At 38.5% G+C, this 19,333-nt stretch overlaps 1 long non-coding RNA gene across 1 annotated transcript in view; it reads left to right on the plus strand.

The window, feature by feature from the left end:
• The window catches only part of LOC146393907 (uncharacterized), a 102,843-nt gene that overhangs the window by 3,185 nt on the left and 80,325 nt on the right, over positions 1-19,333 (plus strand). The window contains exon 2 of the long non-coding RNA XR_014799976.1: positions 2,912-2,999. This is a non-coding gene — a long non-coding RNA (uncharacterized LOC146393907). The remainder of the gene's footprint in view (positions 1-2,911; positions 3,000-19,333) is intronic.

The raw sequence follows: 19,333 nt of genomic DNA on the forward strand, positions 1-19,333 counted from the left end.
ACGCCTTGTAAGAAATGCCTCTTCTGTCTTCAAACCTTCCCTTGGACTGTAATTTGCTCTCTCCCTTTGCTTTCTGTCTCTCCCCATTTTTTTCTTCTCCCTGACACATTTGAATCACATATCACTTTCCAGACTGTGCACCGAAAAAGGTCAAACATTCCCTCCCATTCTCTTTTCTTACTGATGTGAAAGCCAGAAGGCTGCCTGTAGTAGCTGAAATAGATCCTGGTCAAACCAGGGAAAGAGAGTCGAGCAAGATCCCTCTCTGCTCAGTGCACAAGCTGATTTGACCTTGTACAGTATGAATGAAGCAATACAAAGTTATAAGATACTTGACTGCGCTCAAATACCAGTACTTTTTTTTTTCCACATCACATCAAATTGATTTGGATATTTTTGACACGGGCGATCTTGCACTCAAAGGTCATCTTTATTCGTAGAAGCTTTAACTATATGTGTCAGGTGATCCTGAGTTACATTCTCAGATTTCTTTTTGTTTGTCCCGAGTAACTCGTTTACATATATAAATGCAGGACTCCACAAGCTGGCTTTGAAGTGTCAGTTTATTTCTACACGATTACTATTTTTATAGCCCCTGTGCAATTAAAGACCATTTCCTCAGAGGTTTGATGTCACTTATCTTTTATCAGGCTGCGAAATTTCTAGACTCCAGCCAACTGTGACATATTTAATGATTCCATACAGTACTCGAGTACATACTTGGAGAACTGCAGCTTTAAAAAATGTCTGGATCAACATGAGTGTAACCTACATTGAACTAATTTATATCTTGTAGTAATTATGACTCTGACAGCGAGGACAGCTCATGAAGAAGAGAGAGGATGGCAAGAAAATGCCCACATGTTGTACATACTGAGACTCTAGTGTGTCATTCTAAAGGTCAGACTTCTACATGGCAGTTTTTTATCATGCAGTAGCCAAGTGGCTTCACATTTACAAAAAGGGATCTGGCTAATTTGTCATTTGCACAGTTATTCCAGTAATATACTGATTCCGTTCTGCATGAAAATGTAAGATACGAGGTAGTTAGGTGTGGTAGTGTTACTGGTTCCCCGCTGTTTTTTTCCCCCACACAGAAATGAATTAAATTAGTGTGATTGGGCTTTACTGTAAAGAAGGTTTAAGAATATTTTGCAGGTATTATTAACATTGTGTTTTTGGACCAAATCCACTGAAGTGCTGAAATTTGAAAATTTGAATTAACAAAATTTGAAAACCAGGCACTTTATAGCTTTGTTTCTTCACTTTACATTGCACTGTAAAAAAAATAGTAAAAATAATCTTGAAAAGTTAAAGGGAAGACAGCCATCATACAGGCACACACTCTGCTAAATCTCAAGCTATAGCACTATATCTGCTGAATACCTGTCATCATTAAAGAATTTGTGTTAATAAAGCCATTACAAGTAAAAATACAGTCTCCTATGAAAAATGCTAATATCACCCTGTAGGTGTCCAGTAATTGTTGCACCTAGATTTTTATGTAAAAAGGAGAAAAAAAACCACCCACTTATCAGTTTTAATCATTGGTCTACAAGAGAGAATGAGTCATTACCTCAGAATGAGGTGCCATAGATTTGTTCTGTAAATGCAAAAGAATATTTCTAATGTTGACAATGGACTCTGGAGAGAAAACAGAAGAAGCGAATAAAAAGGACAAACTGTGTCTCAAACGTAAGCAAATGACGCTTGTCAACAATGACCCAGACCTCTTCTTATGGCATTCATATAATGGGTTATTTATCAGTTTCAAACTAGTAAATATCCCATCAGTGCTAATCAAAACAGGCTTTCGTGTATTCTAAAAGTTGTTGTGGAAGTTGGCAATAAATATGTGTCTGAGAAGATGACTAACACATTTACCTCACAGCAGCTACAATTTAATTTAATGCTACTTTGTTGAATGCATACTTTTTAACCATATGTCAAACTCCTTGACAAATTCCAACCATATGGTAACTATGCTCATTATTTCAAAATGAATAAATGTCATATTCTATTCGATACTATACATAGCTTTGTATTTTACACAATGTTGCATAATATTGTTTTAGTGTATCTGTATCTTAAGTCTATGTTGATTTAACAATCTACACACACAGAAATCACATTGTTGGTGGGAAAGTTACGAATCTTTGCCTCTTCACATGCTAATGCATGCTTCTGTTGAACAAATGCCAGGGTAACTCTACACATCATTTTACAGGCAACACAAGCTCTTAGCATTCAAATCACTGGTCAAAATGATACGGTATAATCAGATGACAACACACAATTAATGTTTAGCAGATGACACAGAGAATGGAAAATGCCACTCTCCCTCATGTCCACATTTTCAACAGCACAGATTCAGCTAAGAAAATAATGTCATGTGTTGTTGTTATTCATTCTGTGTGGTGTGATGTTTGATGCTGGGGGACTGCCAATAAATCCTTTTTGCATGATGAATATAGCAAGCAACCCCACATGACTGACAACTTTGAGGGTACCTGAAGGATAATTCTTGCCTTTTCATATGTTCATGTCTGGTCTCATTCAGCTATAAAGACTTGTCAATTGAAAGAAGCCATACTTGGCGTGGAGAAAAAACACAAATACACATACACTGTGGCCGACATTGCCTATGAAAACTCGCAAGGCGGAGCAAAATTTTATGAGTAGCTCCTGATTTATATTAAATCTTGAAGTCTTCGAAGTCTATCTTTGTGCCAATCAATGTTTTATCTAGCGATTTACCTCTTTCGCTCTATATTGTACTGATCCGCTGGCCTGTGTAACATCTTCACCAGCTTAGGTAGCCATATTCTTGGATGTTAGAGTCAACATGAATGCTATTTTCAGGCATAGTGACCCTGCAAGATCTAAACACTGCTCTTCTCTGGTTCCACAGAAGAGCGCAGAATATTCCAACCATCCATCCATGCATCGATCTATTTTCTGCCTCGTATCCAGGTCGTGATGGCAACAACTTAAACAAGGTACCTTTCACTGAAAACCATTTTCTATTTTATCCTTAATAGATATTTAAACTTAACCTTTACCTCCAGCCGTTAATGGGCTGCAGCTGGTGGAGATCTGGAAGAGGAATCACAGGTGCAGAGTGATGCATTTCACTTTCTTCATCTTCAGATTTTCATTTCACAACCTGGGACAAGCAGCGAGACTGCTCAGTGGGGATTCGCACGGATGTGTGACTGTAATTGTTTCCTAATGAGTTCCCTTTTTCCACTAATTGAGGATCACATTCTATTGCAACCTATGGTTTATACACACAAACATCAGCAAAATGTTACCACAACTGTTGACTAATGAATTGTGTTCTTCCCTGGAAACATTCCTAATATAAACTCGCATACTCAGTGAATTACATGACCCCCTTTAGTTTGCTTTGTCTGTCAGACTGCAGTCACTTAGCAATCTTTTTTCCAGCCTCTAGTTCTTTAAGAGATATACATATATTTCTGGACCTGTAAGTCTAAACAACAACCCTTCCAAAAACATAAAGATAACTAGTTCAAGTCGTAACAAAAACTGAATATTGTTAGGCATCTCACAAGCTTTTTAACCCCACAGTCAACTCACTGTTGACTCTGTAGCACAAGAGAAATCTGATAAAAAAAAAAAATCCTTCCTAATTGTTCTCCTTTTGTGTCTCTCAGAGAAAATAATTCAAGGAAACTTTTAACGAGAAAACTTGGAGGGAAAAAGTAACATCTTGAAGAATTAAATAATCAAAGTTCTCAAAAGAAAGAGAGTCGTCTCTGTGCAATGATGTGGACCTTATGCTTTTTATGAACTTTATAGCTTGTGGCTTACTGCTCTCATGTCATATGTGAGTTTCAAAGGTTAAAGTAACCCCTGTGCCTGCAATTTGCCTACACATGGAAACTCCTTTAGAAGATTGTCTCTTTACTGTGAATTCACATTCAAAAAGCATTTTCCTACGAGAGATGTGTCTTAGTTTGTTTGGAGAGGACAGAAAATTACATTATGCCTTCAAAGTTTCATTTTGGATGTCATGGATGTTCTGTTTGAATCATCCATGACTTTTTCTTGTTATTTAAAACTTTAGTCAGACATTTGAAATATAATCTAATCAATATGTTCCCATTTCAGTTCACCTGGAATAAAAAAGTGGAATTTATTTAAGTATAAATGAGTTATGCTTTTGGTTTAAAAATACTGTAAGAAATTGTAACTTTTATGCCAAAAAAATAATAAACTTGTCCATCAAAGTCATTAACCACTGAGCATGTCCGATAATCCTTCTTTTTGAAAGACAGTATTTGTTTGCACAGTGACCCAAAATTTGTGGCCTGGACCATAAAATCATAAAAAATTAAAAAAAATAAAATAAAAAAAGCATGCGTGTAAACTTCTATATGGTTTAAATGCCTTGTTTCAAACACAACTATCATCATCTGGTGACTCTCAGATAGAAATCAGGTTTGAGACACTGCTTTGGTTTTTATTTTTTAGACTCAGAAGCTGTGTCCATCTTTTATACTACACTGTAAAAAAAAAAATCCTAAAAAAAACAGTAATATTCTGGCAGCTGGGGCAGTGAAATAATACCATAAAATAGCAGAAAATAACTTTCTAATGAATAATACGGTTATTTTCAGTAATGACAGTACAGTTTGTTGCCCTAATTTTACATGGGATTTTGCCTTTTTCAAGTGCTTTTAAACATTAAATTAGGAACATTTTAATGTGATTAAACAATGAAATTACCTATAAACAAGGTCAATGAATGCGGCAATATGAATAATAATACGTAAATGTACAGAAATATACAGTTAACAGTTGGTTTAAATAATAATGGATTGCATGCCCTGGGACAGAGGCGAGGCTGCCATATCGCACCATCGGCCCCTCTGGTCATCACCAGTAGGCGGTAGGAGAAGTGTCTTGCCCAAGGACACAACGACCGAGAGTGTCCGAGCCGGGGCTCAAACCGGCAACCTTCTGATTACAAGGCGAACTGCCAACTCTTGAGCCACGATCGCCCTAAATAACAATAATAATAATAATTATTTGATGTAAAAAAAAGTTTATACGAGTCATTTTATATATTTTTCCATAGCATTACATTTGAATTTAACAGTTCAATCTTTCAAATAACGGACAAATATTTGTGAAATTATGATACATTTGTGAATGTATTTTAACAATCTAAATATGCATATGTACAGACAAATATATTTAAAAACAAGAAAATTATGTTTTATTACATTTACAGTGATTTTACGTTAATTTACATTTGAAATGTTAAATCACAGTCTATTTATGTAAATTTTATGATATTCTAGAAGAACAGTACAAAACTGTAAAATACACAGTAAAATACTTTTATATTACAATTTATTTTTACAGTGTATCTATGGGTACTTTAGTGTTTAGGCTGAATGCTAATCTTTGCTAGCATGCTAAGGTAGTAATAATAACCATGTCAGCATACTTGACATAGTTATTGTATTTATGTTACAAGTACTATAATCCTTGGTGTTGTAATAGAATGAACAAACAAAACCAGCTGTCAGATTGACTGTGTCATCTTGACATACGTCTCTACCATAGCTAAAACTCTGACCAGTGTAAATAACATCTTCCCAAGTAGTCATCTTCTATTTCAGCTGAAATACATCTCACAATAGGTCTTACAAGAAACAGCAGTTAAGTTATACTCAGGCTGACTTTCAATGCAAAAAACAAAAATTGTTTTGTAACACTGGTTCAACATTGACAGTCTTAAATTGATCTGTTTATCTCCAGTCTGTTAGATTCATTAAACAGGACATATTGATGCAATGGCAATCGCAGGGGCCAGGGAGAAGCCCATCTAGTAGAGTACAGTGCAATGAAGACCTGCCTACTTGTCTGTCTTGCCGTGATTGGAGGATTGCAGCAATGCTCATATCGCTGACTTCCTGTTTGTGTTGTCGCTGTCAACTGTGTCATAGATAAGTGATCTGCAATAAATAACAAGACTGATGCTGACAGGACTGTTAAAACTATTTACTCACCTCGATAAGAAATGGTAACTGTGGCCATTACAGCTGTCTTGCACTGTGACTTAGACTATAATAATCAATTATTTTAAATAATGCAAGCATCTTCTATCCAGTAGCCTTTCTGAGAAAAGAAGTTCCTGATGCTTATCTACTGCAGTTATAGCACTGACACTGTGATAGTAATACCTAAACCCTGTGCTACACACATCACAGTAGTTCAAGCAGTGGCTCAAAAACTGTGTTTTTTCAGAAAGGCCTTTTTTTTCAGGGCAGTAGTTCAGAAACAGGGTGCCACATTGGTGCAGTGGTTAGCACTGTCACCTAATACCAAGAAGGTTCTGGGTTCTGTACCATCAGCTGGCTGAAGCCTTTCTTTGTGGAGTTTGAATGTTCTCCCTGAGTTATCTCTGGCTACTCTACCTTCCTCCTCCAGTACAAAGGGACGCTTCGTAGGTTAACTGATGATTCTAAATTGGCCATAGGTGTGACTCTGAACATAAACTGTTGTTTGTCTCTCTGTGTTAGCCCTATGATGGACTGCTGACCTGTCCAGGGTGTACCCTACCTCTCAGACAGCTGGAATAGGGTTCACCCTCTTACTCTCTGTAACCCTGAACTCGATAAGCTGTAAAGAAAATGAATGGATGGACAGTTCTGAAACAGATGCTACAGTGTAAAGAAAAAATGCACTTCGGTTGGTTGTTAATAGTTAATAGTTATGCTTTGAATGTGGTGGCAATGAGGTAAACAATGCATAGATTAGTGTTAACTATAACTTCCACGGCCCTCATTAATGTTTATTCTGATAGTTTAGTTGCAGTTTTCCTATGTGGGTTTCTCCTGCATGCTTCTTTGGGTTACATGTGGAACACAAGCCACAACTATGGGAAAAAAGTGCATTTGTCACCTATAGTCACACTCCAGATGCGAAATGGAGACAGGAAAATTAGTCAAATTACCAACACATTCTCACTCCTAACTCCCCATAAAGTGTCATGGTCAGGACCCCTTGTCTTCATAACACACATGGAAGCAGTTAACATCATTACCCATTCACCCAATTTTTCACCACTTGTCCAGTTTGAGATTGTCCAACGTACAAAGCAATGCTGTGGAAAACATATAGCTTGACAAGAAGGCATATAAACTGACAAATTTTGATGTTGGTAGTATCGTGGTGGGTGTACAAACAAAAAGCCTTTAAACTTGAAGATCTTGTGTAGGACACTTGTTTTTAGATGCTGGTAGATTAACTTTAGGAATCAAATACTTGGCTACGTCTAGCTACTATTATCATGGTTTGGGGTAAAATGTGTACACACACATGCACACGCTTTTTTATAAGTCCAACCACAAGTACGCAGGGCAGGATTACTGGGAGGCTACTTCCAGAGAGAAGCGGCAAAGGAAAACTCTAATAGTGAGTTGCATGTGAGGCTGGACACTGTGGATACTAACAAAAGGGAAAAGGATTTGTATCAGATGGCTGAACAGAGAGATCAAGCTGTTTAGGATGTGCAGCAGGTTGGGTTGATTTAGGACATAGATGAAAATGTACTAGTGAGTAACAAGATGTCTTGAGAAAATGGAAGGAGTACTTTCAAGAGCTCATGAGTGAAGAAAATAAGAGAGAACCTGAGAGATGGAGGACAGAAAGTTTTGAGGATTAGTAAGGAGAATGTGAGGGCAGCTCTGATGAGGATGAAGAGTGAAAAAGGTGGTTGCCCAGATGACATAACTGTGGAGGTGTGCAGTTGTGAAGATGTCTTGGAGAAAGGGCAGTGGACCTTTTGGCCAGATTGTTTAGCATAATCTTGGAGAGTACGAAAATGCCAGAGGAATAGAGAAGAATCGTACTGGTACAAGTTTGCAAGGACAAACATGATGTGCAGAGATGTAGTAACTACAGTGACATACATAACAATTCAAAAAATATAGGAAAGAACTGTTGAAGTTCAGTTAAGAAGAGGGGTGACAAGTGAGCGGCAGCATGGCTTCATGCTGAGAAAGAGCACTACAGATGCAATGTTTGCTGTGGGAGTGTTGATATAGACGTATAGAGAAAATCAGAAGGCGCTGTGCTGTGTCTTTGTGGATCTAGAGAAAGCATGCGATAGGGTGCCAAGAAAAGAACTGTGGTACAGCATGAGGAAGTCAGGAGTGACAGAGAATTATATGATGGTGGTGCAGATATGCAAGGGACATGGGGACACATTGAGGCAGTGATGAAGTGTGCAGTAGGAGTGACAAAAAGGTGCAAGGTATGGATAGAGTTTATCATGAATCAGCTCTGACTTCTTTGCATTGGTGATTGATAAATTGACAGATGAGGTCAGGAGGGATTCTCTGTCATATATGGTTTTTGCAGACAATCGCGTGATCTGTACTGAGAGTAGAGAGCAGGTGAAAGAGATTGGAGAGGTAGAGGTATGCACTGGAGAAAGGAGGAATGAAAGTCAGTAGACAAAAGGCAGAATAAGTGTCTGTATAAATGAGAAGGTGTCAAAAGGGCAACATACAAGGAGTAGAAATCATGAAGGCAGATGAGTTTAAATACCTGGGGTTAACAACCAAAGCAACAGACAGTGCACGAGAGAAGTGAAGAAGAGAGTTCAGGCAGGGTGGAGTGAGTAGAGATGACTGTCACCAAAAGTGAAAGGGAAGATTTACAAAATGGTATTGAGACCTGCTATGGTGTATGGTTTGGAGACAGTGGCACTGTCAAAAAGACACGAGGCTGACCTGTAAAACAGAGCTGAAAATATTAAGATTTTTATTGGCAGTGACTAGGATGGACAAGATTAGAAATGAGTATATCAGAGGGACAGCTCAGGTTGAGCAGTTTGGAGACAAAGTTAGGAAGGGCAAGCTGAGATGGTTTGGACATGTACAGAGCAGAGACAGTCAATATATTTGACAATGTATGTTTAATATTGAGCTGCCAGGCAGGAGCACGACCACAGAGAAGATTCATAGATGTAGTGGACATGCAGAGGGTCGGTGTGACAAAGAACAATATTAGGGATATGATGAGAGCAGATGACCAGCTGTGGAATCCCCTAAAGCAGGGCGAGGGAACTCCAGGCCTCAAACCGGTGTGTTGCAGGTTTTAAATATCACCCTGGGTCAGCACACCTAAATCAAATCATTAATTCATTACCAGGCCTCTAGGGAACTTCGAGATATGTTGAGGAGGTAATTTAGCCATTTAAATCAACTGTGTTGGATCAAGGACACATCTAAAACCTGCAGGATACCAGCCCTTAAGGCCTGGAGTTCCCCCACCCCTGACTTAAAGGAAGCAACTGAAAAAAGAACAAGAACCACTATGCGTTAAAAAACAAACCTCTATTTTCTATTTGGCTGCCACAGCAGAAATTGCAATAACACCAGCAGAGAACTTTTCATAACAATAAACTTTTAATCCTAACAGGTGTATTCAATATATGGATGCTTTATCGGGGCCATCTTTTTGGGGGGGGATACAAGGTGTATCACTGCAGCATCATTTTCTGATTTGTCACTGTATCTCAGTGGCAAAGTCAAAGTCAAACAGAGCATGTCTCATTGTTGTTCAAGTCATTCACTACCTCAAGAACCTTACTATAGGGTACCTAGTGCATTAAAATGAAAAACCAAGGAGTTTTGAATTTAGGATTGAAGTTAGAAGCATAAATAAGTAATAGTAAATAATAGGACATGGAAGTGAATAGTGAAAAAAATTTAATTGTATTTCTATTATATCATCCCAGAGCAAGAAAGTCTTCACATCTGAAAAGCTGCAAAATACTTGTTATCAACTGATGCAGTAGTAATTTCACATCAGCAGTTAAGATGCGTGAATGCAAAAAAATAAAAAAACTATGGTGAAGCTGCTGATGTTCATTTTGTTTGCTTGGGTCAAGTGTTGACTCAACTCTACGCTCATCTTTGAGACTGTTTTCTGTATTAGACTGCATGGTAATGAGCACCCCGAGGTTGCATTGGTAATCAGGTTTTTAATGCTTTCTGGAAGCATTTCCATCTGGATTTTATGTGTTGTGCACTATCCAATTACAACAAAATCACCTAGGACATGTAAATGACACCTGCAATACAATATAAAAAGGTCAGAGAGATAACCCTGACTCCCACTCAACTAACTCCCACCTCTTCTTCCATTCAGCCCATACACGAAGACTGCAGTATCCGTAGTGTTAGATTTGAATTTATTTCAGATTTAATGGTAAAAAATTTAGTTGTAAATGTGCTGGTTTTGGTAACTTGGCACGATGGATCATACAACTGGGTCCTAGTTTTACTTTTAAAATTTCAATAAATAGCCTAAAGCTATTTGCACTGTTTGTGGACCCAAGATTCGTGTGCATTACTTATTTCCTTTATAAGACAATGTAAAAGAACAAAGTCTTTTGGTGCATCCCACAACTGTGCTTCACATTTAAGCTTTATTACTTTAAGTTAATGTTAATACCTAATTTCTAATTTCTAAGCAAGCATAGAAAATACAGGATCAAATGCATCACATATTCTAGTATTGTGATGCCAAGTCGCTCTCATGAATTTCCATTAAGTACTAAATACAACCAGGGGACCCAATACAGTAATTAAAAACATTATTGTAGTAAGGTTAGTGATAGGATAATAGCCTCATCATTCCTTTGTGTTTATATGCAGATCAGCACAAATCCCCTTATAAATAAACTGCTTTTCCGACAAACCAGACCCCTGCGCCCTCGCAGTGATTTTCCATGTATAGGAGGCTTAACAGTGTGGCTCTGCAGTGTTCTGGATCTTCCTGCTACAAATTAAATTTGAGTTGTTCCATAAAGGGTCAAACATCTTGAGAGAATAAACACGACACACCATGAAATTAGACTGTTGTTGGAAACGGCAGAGGTATACTTAGATACAAATTTCTTATTACAGAAGTGTTTGCACACAGATCCGTGTTGTGGCTGGCTGATCTGCTGCAATATTGAGCAGACAAACATCCCCCCCTTTCATCCCCCTGGTACACAACAGGTTTAAGGCTGCACAGATATCCAGCCTTATGGAGTACATTTGAGTTTATTTGGGGTGATAGGATGAAGACGCAAGTTAAAAGATTCTTTTTTTATTTCATTTTTTTGCACTTTGTTGTAGTTAATGAATGTAATCATCACAAACATAGGAATAACAACTACGTTGGTTCCATTTAGCCATTAAAATATTTCTCAATGAAACTCAAAAAGTACGTTAGAAAGGAGAGACGGGTTAATGGATTCAGAAGGAACATTACAATTTTAAATGTTGCTTTTATTGTGTTAGTAGGGATAGAAATCAATGTTTAAAATGGATAAATATGGAGATGTTTTTGTTGAACTACCATAATCAGTGGTTGTACGCATCCAGCATCACCACCACAACTGTGCCTAGTTGTGTTTGGCAAATACTCTAGGCTTTTACAGCAGCGGAGGTAAGGTGTGAAGAGTGAGTTTTGAGGCTAGGTGCCTTGGAAACTGACCAGCGGCTTGTGTATGCCAGATCAGTGTTTCCAAAACATAGGCCTTACCTTGGAAACCAGCCCAGGAAAACCTGTTCCCACCCAGGAAAATACTTTTTAACTCAAATTCAAATTTACGCCACAAAATACCAGCCTGCCTCCGCAAAAAAGAAATCTTCCTGTGCAACACCAAAATAACGCGAAGAATATACTGTTCATTTTTGGACCAGAATCACAGAGTAAAGGGCAGGTCAGGTCTTACTATTCACCAGAGGAAGTATCATCTGTAAAACCACTACTACATATTTGAGAACTATATCTGTATAATCAGTCATATTCTGAAATCTTTATGTTATAGCTGGGAGACATCGTTTTTTAAATACTGTATTATAGAAACTGAATGGCAGCAAAGTATCTGTTTTGTGGACATGACATCACAGTACAATATTATTACAGTCAATACATAAATCAATAAATATGTACAGAATTTAGAAACTACACCAACTGAACTATGCAGCTGCATAAACAAACAACATTATGAGGCTGATACATTTTGCAATACGTGTTGCACACCCATATGAACCTATATTACTTACCTTACTTGGGCTCAATAAGAATAGATCAGCTTTCAACGTAGGATATAGATATACCAGTAGATTATATACAATGTGTAAATGTTGTTTTTTATTTAGATTTTATGAGATTTTGCTTTAAAAACAAATCTTTTTGCATCTGTTCGACATATTCTCCTACCAGAACATCAAATACTGCCATTTGTATTTTAGCTTTTGGCATCACAGAGACATGCAAAAAGTGCCCTTTGGCTTCCAACCCTTGACACAGTGATGGAAGAAATACTGGACGGTGAGAGCAGCTTGAAAGAACAGCAACATATACATACAGGGGTAGGAGAGGAAGCAGTAACACACGTTTCACAGGCGGATGCACTGTTTGGTATCTTTTGTTTTGTTTTCATTTAATTTTACTTTGGCTTTTACTTGCTGCCTGGTTAAATTTAGATCATTGTTTAGGCTAAAATATCCCTCCTCACAACACTATCCCTGCAACACTGAAAAATAATACGCGAGGGTACTCAGTGCACAAAATGAGAGTATTTGAGTCCCTGGCGTCATTCAACGGACTTCATTGAGTTGATGTTACATGATTGTTATTATAATGCTATTGATAACCCTTACAAACATCTGATATGCATCTCATGGAGTGACTGACTGGCTGACCATTATCTTTGTGTCCTCAGGCAAAATTACCCAATACAAAAGCCTGCAACTTTGCAAAACAAGATGATAGTGAAGTGTCTAAGGAAAATGAAAAAAGAACAGCGAGCACATCACTTGTGGCTGGCTACGTGAGTAGTTGGACCTATTCTGGCGGACATCCAATCATTGCTCAGACAACAAAAGTCATTTGTACTTTAAACACATAGTTTGGTGCACACTTTAGAAATTATTTCCAGTTTTATTCAGTGGGAGGCTGCTGCCAGACTGACAGCAAGAAGTCTTCGGTAATGTACTAAAATATTTAACACCTATTTCTCTGTCCTTTAAATGCATTTTTCTTCACAAACACTTTCACAAGTTTGCAAAGTGGGATTCACACTTTCTAAAATGCTACTCAAAGAAGAGAGCAACTGCAAGTTTTGAGATTGTAACAGACTCTTTGTTCCCTGCTTGGTTTCCTTTCCCTTTGTATCCAACTCATGGTATGATGCACGGCCTGTTAAGAAGCTCCTCCCCGACAGCTGCAGCCACTCCCACCTCTGATCATCAGTCAGCCTCAACAAGAGAGCAGCTGCACGGCACATGTGTTGATAAACTGAACTGGAAAAAGTAAATATAATGAGCATTAATAATTGACTATTCTCATTCTCATATCACTGTGTGTGTGTGTAGAGGGGGAGGATCCTGGTTAATCATACAAAAGTTCCACTGTTTCGTCCTCTTCTCAGTCCAACTCAGTTTGTCCACTGTCTTTTTTCAGTGATTATTTTCACTGCAAGTAAATAGAAATTAAAAGACACCTAATGTCTGTTTCTCTCTCTCTCTCTGTGTGTGTGTGTGTGTGTGTATTTCTTCTACAATCTTTCTGAAATTTGCTGAAATTCTTAAATATGCGAATATGGCATTAATAATGCAAACTTTTCAGAAGACAAGTTTAAATGTTGGATAAAGCCTGGTTTAAAAATGTTGTTCTTTATCTTCCTCCAATAAACTAGAAGGTTCTTGCACCTAAATCATACATCATACTGTCAATGGCACATGAGCAACGCATTGTGTAAATCCCTGCAGTATATACTGTATACAAAATTAAAGCTGTGAAGTCTGCTGTATGTAAGTGCTACTGAAGAGTGTCAAAAAGACACTTTCCTAGAAAAGGTAAAAGTTCTGTTCAAGTTAAAAAATTATGTAACAAAACATGAAATGTGGCCAGTTTATTTGTTACATAATGTCAGTTATGTTGCTCATTGGATAACTTTTTTTATTTTTTGAAAAAGGCAAATAAACAGTGCAACAGAAGTCTTTCAGAAATCACACCTCTTCAGTCTCTTCAAGCTAAGCATTCACTATTTGATACTTAATTGAAATGTGGATGTAAATGGAGGTATTGCTTGTTAATATTAAGACTTATTAGCTACCACTTCATATCATTTGTGGATATTCACTCTTGGGGAACTCACACAAAGTACCACCTGTGTAGTTTAGCTAATCATAGCTGAACAGTGGTCGTAATGAGACTTATTTGATGCAGATGGCTTTGGACAGTTTGTCTGTGCAAATAGGAAACAACAACAGGCCTTTTAGCACATATCTTGACTTGACATGGCAGTAAAAGTGTTGCTGGTGGCTCCGTTCTATTCACAGTGTGACAGTGGCTAGGCATGCTTAATTTCAGGACCTTGAATCTAAAGCAGTTAAATAGAATCCAGCAGTCATTAGTTTCATTTTTCACACATGTGAAAATGTATTCAGTGTAAAAAGCCCTATGCCACGGCTGCACAAGCAAAGATCTTTTTTCTGTTAATACAAATTTGCATCTTAAAAAATCACTAGTTCAAAAATATCATCTGTGGGATTTCTCACATGTTCGCTGTTTGTTTGTGGTTGCCCTTTTAATGGCACATTAGTCGTTGTGTGCGCAGACACAACAGCATTTGTTTTGACACCACATGTGATAAGTTCATGTTTTCCTCTGTAGAATATGAAAAATACTTGCTCTTAACAGCAAATAAATAGTCCCTGTGTCGCCATTCATGATGTGAATCATATAACCGTGGCAGGCGTATAATGAAAGTCATCTGTGATCTATTATAGGCATATTAAAGCATACTATACTGGAATGTCTTTGTTCCTAAATATGGTAACAGTGGTGTTGGATAAGTGTGCATGGCTTTTCACTAAAAATAAGTGCATTTGCATTATTTAAATATATTTCCAGGGACATAATTTACATCTGTTTTTTATTGTTTTTATTATAGCATTTTGTTGTTTAATTAATCCTCTGTTGGCTTTGAAAGAAATATATTTTATTTTAGTCGAAGTTATTCTTAAAGTGTCTTAAAGTACACTCACAGTTTAAACCGTAAAAAGAAAAGTGAGTAAATTCTGTGAAGTACGAGGGTGAAATCAAGGCTCTCTTATAGTCCGTGTCTGTTTGTGAAACTAAGACATGACCTCTACATCTGCGGGCCTGTTAAGCTCTTAGAGCTGATATCACCTGTCGCTCTGCTGTTTGCCTAAGAACTGTGTACATAAACACACCTGGCTCAAGATCCTGCAAATTTCTGATTATAGCCCTCTCTCATTTCTCTGGGACTTATTTACCGCATCACCTGACATTGTGTTAACAAGCTGCAGAAAAATCAAGCCTTCCTCCTGTTCGTACTTTTTAATAGCCCACAATTTCCTCTGTCTCCCTGCTCTTGTCACGTTTGTGTTGACCACTTTAGATAGCCGTCTTTTCCTTTTTATTTCTCACAGTCATTCTCTTTTGTCTCTCTCAAAGCTGGCAGAAGGATGCCATCGATCTTCATGAGGTTTTGATACACATCGTTTCACCTCCTGCAGTACCTGCTTTATCAGGAGATTGGAGGAGGACGGATGACTGATCAGACTGATATAGCTTCTCTCGCATTTCAGTGACAACCCCCCACCCCCACCCCCACCTTCTCTTTTCTCATTCCACTTCATCCTTCTTTTCTATCCTCCTCTTACCTCCTTCTGAGTAATTGAAATTTGAACGGCTTTGGCTGTGTGTTTGACTCATTTCTGACACCATCATACCTTCATTTTTTTGTGTATTTCTACTTCGCTTGGTAAAGGCACTTGCTGCATACAATTTAAGTCAATTTTAGTTAAGAAAATGCGGCACTATTTTCCCAGGATTTCTAACACCCTATTTCAGTGTATGTTTACAACCATCTGGAGTGTAATGGAAATTAGCTCATCATAACCAACCGACTATGAAAATTGTTTAAATCTTCAAAAAGAAAAAAAACTACAGCTTTGATCAGGCTATTCAAGTCAATTCAGTTCCCTGTTCTAGTTCATCTAAGACAGGTCAAGCTGATAGTGGAATTTATATGAGAATGATTGATTTCCAGAATGACAGATTTGTTTTAGTAGACCATACCAGGGAGTTGGTACAACATACACACTTGAGGACACAGCAGAAGATGCAGGGAAAGGTCACATGGCAAGCTTTCTTGTCATTAATCCTAAGCAGGGGTAACCTTGAATGATCATAAATGTAAGGATATATGTTGACAAACAGGCAGCATCTGATGAAAAAAGCCTGTGCAACCATCGACAAAATGATGCACTATGAAATGCATGAGCTTGATCTCAGCTGCGAGGCTGATAACTGTTCCACTGTTCACCAGCACTGAGGCGAAATTATTAATTTCTATCACTGATAAACCTTCACAAAGGCCTTGCAATAAAAGCCTAACCTATATCTGTTATTCTGCTGTCTATAAGACAATTCGCTTTTTGTCTCTGAGGTAAAGATTTAGTGTCAGACTCTATACATTATTGTATCATAGCAAACGCTTCCTGCATTTCATGATAAAGTACCATAATAGGTTTTCAGGCCATTTAAACATAATGTTACCACAGAAATACAATAATAAAGACAACAAGAAGGAGCTGCAATGGAAAACAGCCACCTTGAAATATTTCCACAAATTGAGGCACAGGTCTTTTTTGGAGATAGGTCTTGTTTTTATGTATTTCTTTATTTTGTAAAAATATATTATTGAAATATTGACACACAAAATGTCCTACCCAAAAGAGATGATGAATATACTGTACACATGTGATGAAAAAAGAGGTTTCTAACAAATACAACAAGCTGTTCATCCCCGAGGCCTTAGAAACTGCCAAGCAAAGACTCACAGTCTTAGCTACCACTTGAAGAGGTATACCAGAGGGCTAGAGGCCAGGAGAATAAACCAGATGTTCCCCACTGAACATCTGGTTCAGTGGGGAACTGAACCAGATGTCTGCCTTTGAGAATACATTCAAGGTGTATTCTCAAAGGCAGGGGAACAATATGACAACAACTCCAACAAGGCTGGAGACACTGAAATACCTCCCTGAACAGTATCCACTAACCATTCCAGTAGCAGACATCCAAGAGAGTATGAAGATATGGACCGCACCTGGCCAGGACATGATTTACAGCTACTGGATAAAGAAGCTAACGGCACTTCATGAGAGCCTGGCAGCACAAATGAACCAGCTGCTAATGGATGAGACACACCCAGATTGGCTAACTGAAGGTAAGACAGTCCTGATCCCCAAGGATCTCCAGAAGGGACAGATCCAACTACCATCTAATTACATGCCTCAGCACAATACAGAAGCTCCTGTCAGGCATCACAGTGGCTAAGATGAACAAGCATATGGCTCAAAACAGGAGTGGAGCTCAGAAAGGAATTGGGAGAAACACCAAAGGGGCAAAACATGAGTTACTGGTAGATAGAGCAGTTATTTGAGACTGTAAGACCAGACTGACCAACCTGTACTCAGTGTCTCACACAGATGTCTTGCTGGGTTAATACAATGACCAAAGTGGGAGAAAGAAGCCACTGACATCAAGATAAGAAAGTTCCTTACCATGCATGCAGGGTTTTATCCCGAATCCAGCACCCTGGAACTTTACACTAAGCAGAAGAAAGGATGCCAAGGACTAGTGAGAGTCAGAATCACTTTCCAGAACAAAATAACAAAGATCCATGGTTATATCAGAAAGATGGCCACAACTGTACTTAGTGAATACCCCAGGCAGCAGAAACCTGAGAATGAAGAAGAGGAAGAACAGAAGACAGGCCCCTACCAGCACCAGCACGTGGCTGATATCAAGAAATCCTACCAATTTCTGGACCGAGCTGGACTGAAAGACAGCACGGAGGTCTTAATCATGGCAGCACAGGAACAAGCTCTAAGCATAAGATCTATTAAGGCTGGGGTCTGCCACCTTTGGCAAGAATCCACATGCAGGTTGTCTAAAGATATCCTGAGACAACCCAGCACATAACATCAGGGTCTAGGGCTGGGCACACATGGAACAAGTGGCTTGCATAGTATACAGGAACATCTGTGTCAAGTACGACCTGGAAGTCCCAATGTTAAAATGGGATAAACCCCCTAGGGTGGCACCAACCAGACATAGTAGTAATAGACAAGCTCCAGCAGATCCCAGGAACAACATCTTAGATCTCTCTCCAGAAGTATGCAGTCCTGGGAACAGCAAAGATACTGAACAGGACCCTCAAGCGCCCAGCCCTATGGTAGAGGACCCAGGCTCGAAGGATAATAATGAAGAGGAATTATATGTGTGTAGGATCGATGAAAGATTGAATGACTGTACACAATATAATCTCCTTTGTGTAGGACATTGTGTCTGGATATACTCCTTCTGCTTCGATGTGACAAAAATCAACTCCGAAGTACCTGAGACGAATTCAGAGAGGATTTCAAAATGTATTAGTTAAGCATTCATATCAAGCTAGGATAATGCAGCATGGTATTGAAGCACCATAAATAGTCTCTGTACCGCAGGTTTTTTTAAGCCTACGTTTCTTTTTATTACTGTTTTTTGTTCTTGTTGCTTTTTTTGGCACAGCATTTTCCACCCCCAGCTCACAGCTTCTTAACACCACAGGTTTCAGTTGCAGCCCCATGTTTTTACCATACTGCATTTGCATTTTGTCCCCACTGGGGTGGGGTGGAGTGTGTGTGTGTGTGTGTGTGTGTGTTTGGGGTGGGGGGGTCTTTGCACTGCTTTCACCACTGCACAAGCATGCAATGGATGGGTAAAGGTGTCACAGGTGCAAGTGGGGTTGTGAATATGTACATCTGTGCTCACTGAATACTCATTACCCAACATATTTGGATAATGAGCATTCAAACTGTTCTTCAGATCGTCACTGGCGAACTAATAAATCTTCCCCTATATTACAAGAAGAGCCATTTTTACACTGTCCTCAAAAGTAGTCTATAGCTCCAAACCTATGTAATCTTACCCTTGACAGGAAATGAAAATATCGCCTTATCTCTGAAACAGATTCACCTCCACTACCACCACCACCATCCTCCTCCTACCCCTCAACTGTGGAGTGCCTGAAGATGTTTTAATATTACATGCCATCCTTTTGATTTTAATAATTAAAGCCTGAACCATTGATGTTGATTTGAAGCTTTCAGCAGCCTCATAACGAAAAACAGCTGCATGTAAAAAGCACTACTTTTTATTACTTTAGATGTGATTTCATCCAAGACACATTCTTGATGCACTT

Source organism: Perissodus microlepis, chromosome 1 (genome assembly GCF_051167445.1).
Source record: "Perissodus microlepis isolate ML-2025 ecotype Zambia chromosome 1, ASM5116744v1, whole genome shotgun sequence".
NCBI lineage: Eukaryota > Metazoa > Chordata > Actinopteri > Cichliformes > Cichlidae > Perissodus > Perissodus microlepis.